This window comes from Gossypium arboreum, mitochondrion (genome assembly GCF_025698485.1).
Source record: "Gossypium arboreum mitochondrion, complete genome".
Lineage (NCBI taxonomy): Eukaryota > Viridiplantae > Streptophyta > Magnoliopsida > Malvales > Malvaceae > Gossypium > Gossypium arboreum.
Window position 1 is genome coordinate 607,501 of NC_035073.1, and position 7,500 is coordinate 615,000.

Sequence of the window (7,500 nt, forward strand, 5' to 3'; positions counted from 1 at the left end):
TCCCGTGAGGTAATCTATACCCGTGCTATAAGGAATATAAAAACGGACTTGTATTTATATTTTTTAGGATACTGGAAATGATACTACAGTAAGAGTCCGGGTGTAAGCTCAAGTAGTGGTAGCTCTGTGAATAACTAACTCGATCTTTCATTCCTACCCACTAAGTTAAGTAAAGGAGTCCAGTCTGAGTAGCTGGATCATCGAAAGACTTCCATTAGTGAATCGTTATAGCATTTTGTATCGATAGCGCTTCTTTTTGAGGAGATTCCGTCTTTGATCCATGCTTGCGATCTCGGTTGTGAAATTTTCATTTTCTTTTGGCTTGGTAATGGTTTTCTTTTTCTTTAGGGAATGAATGTTGTTCCTTTGTTTCATCGCATAGAAGTTTAGTTTTGCCCAAGTCTGAAGATAGAGATAGATATGAATCATCCGCTGTGGAAGGAGATGCGGCACTTGCCATTTCATCCCTAGCCTTCGTCTCGTATAGGACATTAGTTCAGGTCAGCCCCTTGGTATGCTAAGATCAGTATCACGCGTAGGTGAATCATTAAATGAAGAATTTGCCAATTTTGATTTTAGTTATCGAGTGTAAATCAATGTTATGCCTTTTTCAGTGTTAGAAATATGATTGAAACCTTCACTTTCGAACCCTGTGAGGATTCAGCTTCCAATTGAGTCGGTGTGTTAAGTATAGACTTTCCAAATACAAAAATAGGAAAAACATTCGACGTTTTGTCTCTTTTTTTCCCAATGCTGCCATAAATATAAGAAATAATAGAAAGAAGCGGCTAAGCCCCTGCTTGATAAAGCAAAACAAAAATGCGGGTAGCTCGATCGCTTCGATTGGTTTCGGTCTAATCAATGAATGTATAGGGGTCCACCTAATCTTTCCGCAGGTACGATCTAGACGACCACATTCCTGTTCGCCCAATTGGGCTAATCAATCCAATGGCTTCGCCCGTTCCAGTCCCGTTATAGAAGGGGATCCTAAACTGGATATTCGGAGCCTATAGATCCCGCGTCGGATTGATCTGGCTCCAGCGCCACCCCCACGAAATCTTTTTCTTTGTTTCTTATATGGATGAATTCTTCTTCTATGCCAAAATTCCAAGTTTATTTCTTTCTCCAAGTCTTTTACTTTTCCCTTTTTCTAGATTTGCTTCTTGAACTTGAACGACCGGTTGTTGAGTTTTATTCCCCCATATGATCTGAGAAAGCCTCTTCTTCGTAAGAAAGCAAGGGCTAAAGCTCAGGGATGGAAGCCAAAACAAAGCGAAAGAAAACAGCATTCAAAGTGGAATGTCTAATTTTGTGGTAAGAATCGCCATTCGTAACCGCTGAAGCAGGAAGATCTGATCGCTACCCCTGAGTGAGAGGGGGTGTTTTCAGAGCAATCAAAGCAATCACGACGAACGAAAGAGGGCCGGATTCGCAAATGTGTGTTCTCGAGTTATGGATTTAACATAGTATAAATAGATTCGGCAAGAGATTGCGCGGCATAAGACTCTCTCGACCTGTTAAGCCCATACTGAAATTCCAGGACATTCATGAATCTACTCGAGCTCTTTGGCAGTATTAAGATCCCCTACCCACCTTTCATGTAAAAAGGCGACTCGCAAATGTTTATGGTTCTAAGGGCAAGTACCTCCTACTAAACGTCCTTATTGAAAACGAAAGCGACACCCCTTGCTGAAATAAGATTCAATAAAGCAGACCACTTTTTTCCTTGGGCCGTAGAGAATAAAACATCATTTCCCCCGGAAAAGAGGATAAGAATCTGATGTCGAAGAGGGATATAATTTTCCTTCAATTAATTATTGAACCAAGTAGTGGCTCTTTCCCGACTGGATGTTATCTAAATCCCTTAATTAAGGGAAGATGGAAATAATCCCTAAAAGTCTCAGTCGCAAGCAACCTAAATATGGCACATGTCGCAGGGCCACACTCGGATGACTGGTTTTGAGGAAAGGAACTATATCCTTACGTACTACGTTTTTAAGCTAGTCTGATACCCGAAGGCTCTTGTTTAGAGTAGAGGTAGGTCTCTTTTGGAAGCGTTCGCCAGTGACTAGCTCAATCGAGGATTAAAGACGTGAAAGCTGAGTTCAAAAGGAAGGTGTAAACAAACGAAACGGCGAAAAAAGCTGAGGCTTTATCTCATTCTCATATAGTGGTATTTTGAATACACTTGCTAGAGAAAATGCTATTGGCCTTTTCGGCTTAGTCACTCTCTCGTCGTTCCGATTAAAGGATTGAACAAGAAGAGTTGCTACGTATAACATAAAGAAGACTTTGAGGCCGCAGAAAGAAAGGAGGCTGCTGAGCAAGAAGCAAAGATGGCTGCGAAGAAAGAAACTGTGGAACCAGTTGCTCAGGAGCAAACCATCCATGTGCATGATGCCAGTGGCGATGAACATATCCAGCCGAAGCCAATAGCAAGAAGCACTCCGGCCATGGTCTTAGAGGCTATGGCAAAAATGGTTCCGGAGAGGTTGGAAGGAGAACAAGCAACCATTCCAATCGTTGAAGAACCATTGCCAACAAAACGAGTAGTGTTGAACTAATTGTCCAGGATGAGGCCATTGAAGCCACTAGCACGGCCAAGTCATCAACCAGTGAGGAAGAAAAGAAGTAGCAGCTCCAACTGCTGAAGATGTGGGAGATGCTGCAGAAAAGAATGATGCACAGGTTGGCGGCAACGAAGCCTCCAGGATAGATGTAGATTTGCACACAGAGAGCCCACCAGAAAATGCTGAAAACAACGTCCCTGATGACAGACAGCCTCCTGCTATAGCACCCACCGAAGGTCGAGATAGGGAACAACTATCGGTAGAGGCTGCTCCAGAGGAGGTTCAGGTTGAGGCTTCTGCCAGGGAAGCAGAACCTCAGACAGAAAAACTGCTAGCTGCTTCGGGTATTACTCTTGTTGCTCAATCAGTCACTGTGGAGCACACCGGAGCTCAGAGAAGGAAAGAATCATTAGTCCAGAGGCAGTGCAGACTGAAGTTGACGAACTCCCCACACTCAAGAGCAAAGAAAGACCCATTGTTTAGCTTCCTTCTTCTTCGGTTGCCAATGAAGAGTTCGAAGAACGCATCTCCGGAGCAATTCCTGATTTTTTTTTTTTTTTAGGCTATTACCTAGGCCCCTTTAGAAGGGAATTCGTATGTCTTTCTTTCATCCTTTCTTTCTCTTGCTAGATTTATTCCGTCGAGTTGGAAATTCTTTCTATCAGTAGTCTAGGGATTCCAATAAGTGTAAGGTAGTTCAGTTCCTCCCCTTTATTTGTCACTTGAGGATGTCAAAGCAGTGTATTCTTGAGTTGACTTGTCTTCCCCTCCGTCCAAGTCTTCGAAGCCGGTAACCATGGAGGTCGGAGAAGTCCTATCTCGAGTGACTGGTAATTGGGGTCTAGAAGCATTGGTGATTGATTCTTCTTCTCAAAGCTTGAATCCGCTCTTTCCATTCCATACTAGTGTGTTAGCAAGTGCTCCGGCTAAGGGTAAACTGTAAGAGTACGAATTGCTCTTGCTATTCTTGCTCTTTCTCCTTCTATTCATGCTTTTCCCGGGCATTGCTGTCTCACTTCACGCTAGAAAAGCACCTTCCTTCGGTGAAAGGGACGGAGCAGAGGGAGTAACTGAGAGCGAGGGGGTTCATTTCCAGCATAGCCCTATCGTCTTAATCAGGTGAACTCCTTTTTGCTTTAGTTCTTGTACCAGCTCAAGAAGCAAGGAATTTGATTTCCCGGAGCAAAGACTGATTTTGCTTTCTTGCTTGAGCGAGCTTATGCTTTTGCATCGGATAATAAGGTGTAAGTGAGTTTCTTTCCTTCTGGCTTATGATTTATATGTCCCTGATCGTAATCGTAAGTAAAGAAAAAAAGCAAGCTTATATGGATGGAGGATCTGGGTGTATAGGTGTGAAACCTTTTTTTTCTCATGCCTAAAGCTATTATTGATAGCGGGCATTTTACAGGGGGTGCGGGGGAATCCTACGCTGGCAAGGCCAATCTATCAGGCTATATAGTAGGCCAGGCAAGAAGGTTATAGGGCTAAGAGAGACTTTTCTTTCCTTGGGGTTTTAGATCCAATGCCAGTTAGAGTTCTAGTTCCATTCCCTATTGTTGTAAAGGAATGCTGCTAAGGCCTTGAGGTACTTTCTCCCATTCCTAATGCTTTCGAGCCGGTTGAAGGCCTAGTTCCAGTTTGCTTCCATGCGGTTGTCTCTGCTTTTCCTTCCCTGACCTCTTCTCTGCGGTTTGAGTTTTCGTTCCTCCACTTTACAGTAGAGCGACTTTCGTTCCAGCGTGAGAGCCAGGAGTATTCTAAGCAAGTGAGTTTAAAACACTTTCTCAAGCAGGGATAGCTGTTTGATTTCCTAAGGCAGTAGGGAATCTCTCCCAAGGTTCTAAGGTTCCCAGGATTCTAGAGAAAGGCTTAGCCTAAAGTCAAGCTATAGGCCGAGTCATGCATTTCTTTTTAGTCATAAGTGCTCCCATGCAGTTGTATAGGCTGAATTTTATTCTATTTACGACATAGGTTTCCTTCCTTACATAGCCAGTTGTTTTAGTGCTATCTAGTTGAAGAATTTCTTCAACTATTTTTCTGGGTTTTGAGTTCTAGTTGTATAAGTGGAAATCTCCTTTTTCGGTGATCCATACGATCAATCGAATGCAGTCGATAGGAGATAATGGGGTGCAGGCTAGTTATCAAGCAAGACCAGAAAGTACTATAGGCAAGCAGTTTATAGGATTCTTCTAGGGCAATGAAGTCAGTAAGCAAGGAAGTTTGAAAGCAGTTTTCAAGCCAGAAGGAGCTAGGAATAAACTAAATAAAAAGTAGGGGTTTCTTTGGGAGTTCTGTTACAGCCAAGCAAGAAACCTTTAAGCCATTTTTGAGTTCTCTTAGGAGAAAGCTTGGGAGTTCTCTTATACGCAGTGGGTGCCCTTTTAAAGCCTTTACATCAGTCCCCCGGAAAAGAAAAGTCAGCCAGCTCTCTATCTTGTTAAGCCAAAGAAAGAGTCGTTTTCTTTCCAATTGCTGCAGTCAGTCATAAGGCCAATTCCCTTCCCATCTGACAGATAAGAGAGAAACTGGCAGCACAACCAGCCCAGCTAGACTAGCCACAGTTACTACATCTTCTATCGAGGGAAGTTATTCACCGGCCTTCCCCAGCGAGAGCAGCCCGGCCAGATTGGAAACTGTCTGCGCTGATTCTTTAGCTTGATCATTAGTGTCGTAATTCCATGAGACCACTTTGAGTAGGATAGACTTTCGCATATCTGCTCCTTCAATTAATATCTGGTTTGACTTCTTACTCGTTAGTTAGGAGGGAAAGCAGCCTCGCTCAGCGCGAAATAGCTTATATATAGAATATAAGTTCCACCTCTTTTTGACTCCTAGACAAGAGTTCTCTTAGAATCCCCTTACAGAGTGGATGTATTTTGGGTGAGGCATGAAAGGAGTAGGTCCACGGTCCTGGTTGAATGAGACTGGGACGGACATCGATCTTCGCTTCTACAAGGCCTGGTCAACTCTTTTTGAGAATCCCTTTTCTCAAGGGGCGAAATCCAAGATAGATGAGATAAGAATGGAAATCAAGCAAAGAAAGGCTAAGAGCGCCCTAACTCACTACCTGACTGACTCTAATCGGACTACTTGCTGGGAGATCAAATTATAGTCAAGCTTTAGCTTACCTGCTGGACTGTCTATCCGGATTAGATCATCCAAGAGCTTAAACTAAGAGGCCAAGGAACGAACTTGCTGGCCTTACCTCAACTAAAAAAGCTAACGAGAATGCCGATTCCATACCTTAAGGCTGACTGACGCTTTCCTCTTTCCCCTCCCGAAAATGCTTTTTTCATCGCTCTGAGCTCGAATAGTTAATTACGTTTAACAAAATCTTCAGCTGGGTAGATGCCATTCAGGCTCATAAGAAGCTGTTGTCGGCAACTACATCGGCAAATGCAAGACACTTTGAATTGGACGTGGATACGGCATCTTTTGTGATTTCGATAGGCATCGCACCAGGATCAGAGGACTTCTTTGAGCGCTAAGCTTCGCAAGTGACGGTTCGCTTGTGCTCCGCTCCTTGGTATAGCCCTAGCTTCAGAGATTGTTTGATTAGCAAATTTGTAAACCATCTCTGCTTTTACCATTCCTTGTTGGCATATATCCTTCCCCGGCTTCTTGGAGGAGATGGAAAGTACCTAGGCCTGCCAGAAACAATTGGTAGAAAAAAGAGGGCACTGTTAAAGCATATACGAGATAGGATTTTTGGAAGGGGTGGCAAGAACAATTGCTTTATCAAGCAGGGAAAACAGCTATTAACAGCTGATATGCTATAACAGATATGCGACAACCGGCATATCTAACTCTAAATTGCATAAGAGAAGAAAGCAAGCAAAGCATAGTGAGAGCACGGATTCCCCACCATCGTCAATGTCAGCCAGTGTAGCAGTAGTTGCATTAGCACTTCTACTAGTTTCAATTCTTCCAGTATTCTAACCTCTTTGAGTAGATGTGGGTCACTTTTAGGGATTTCCTATTACCTTCGATCTATCTCCTTTTTCTTTTTATGTTATAGTTCCCGGTCTCCTTATGCTGTAACAAGTGTTGGAGCGAAGGAATTTTCCAAGTTCTTCTCTATCTGACTACCAAGCAGTTGATTATGCAAGAGGTGCTTAGCTTATACTTAAAGTAAGTACTATATTGATCTTTCTTCTTTCTAGCAGTCTCAATGAAGTAGTCCCTTATTAGGCTCTCAGTGTAAACCTAGTCTCATGCTTTGAGATGAAGCTTCCCGACGAGTCAGTTTGAAAGAAAGCCATATGAGTCAAGGGCTAAGGCTAGATCAAGTTAGTTTTCTAAAGTTTTAATATTAGAGTGACCTTAGGGTCGCCCTCTAATGCCTTTTCCCTTACATCCCAAGAGGCTTTTACCAAGGTGTGTGTAATAAGTCTTATCTAGCTAGATCCTAAGATCTCAATCCACTTCAACTTCCACTCTAACTCAAAGACCAGGAAAGGCGGGAAGGAAAGGGCTTGATCCCACACTTGGTTCAAGGCTTTAAAGACCAGGTTCTAGGCGTTTTGTTAGCTCGGTTCCTCAAGCTAGTAAGTAGCTGTCCTGCCCTTGAGCCAGTGAACCTCAGGTCGAAAGATGCCTGCCAGTGAGACAGAGTCATTCCAACCAAGGGGGTGGTACCAATGCTTTCGATTGATTTCATATATGCTCACGATCCAGTCAAGAATAGAATTCTAGTACGAGTAGCAAAACTTACTCTTATCAAAGGGAGGACTTTCCGGGGTGTATTCCCTCCGACCTCTTCGCTTTGGGCATATCTACCACTTGAGCTGCAGGACAGTAATTATTGCACTCCGATCTAAGTGAAATTTTTATCAAACCCCGGGAAAAAGGGCATGGTAGAGTACGCCATAAAAAAGGTGTGTCATTCCTACCCCCCTCCGGAGACGGTATCGGGACTTTTCTGTGTGTT

The 7,500-nt window shown here is 43.3% G+C and overlaps 2 annotated features.

Annotated features, from left to right (window-relative positions):
- Window positions 1–506: 506 nt before the first annotated feature.
- Window positions 507–7,500: part of a direct repeat (second copy of 15.029 Kb R3) that runs on past the window's edge.
- Window positions 5,290–7,500: part of a direct repeat (second copy of 10.246 Kb R4) that runs on past the window's edge.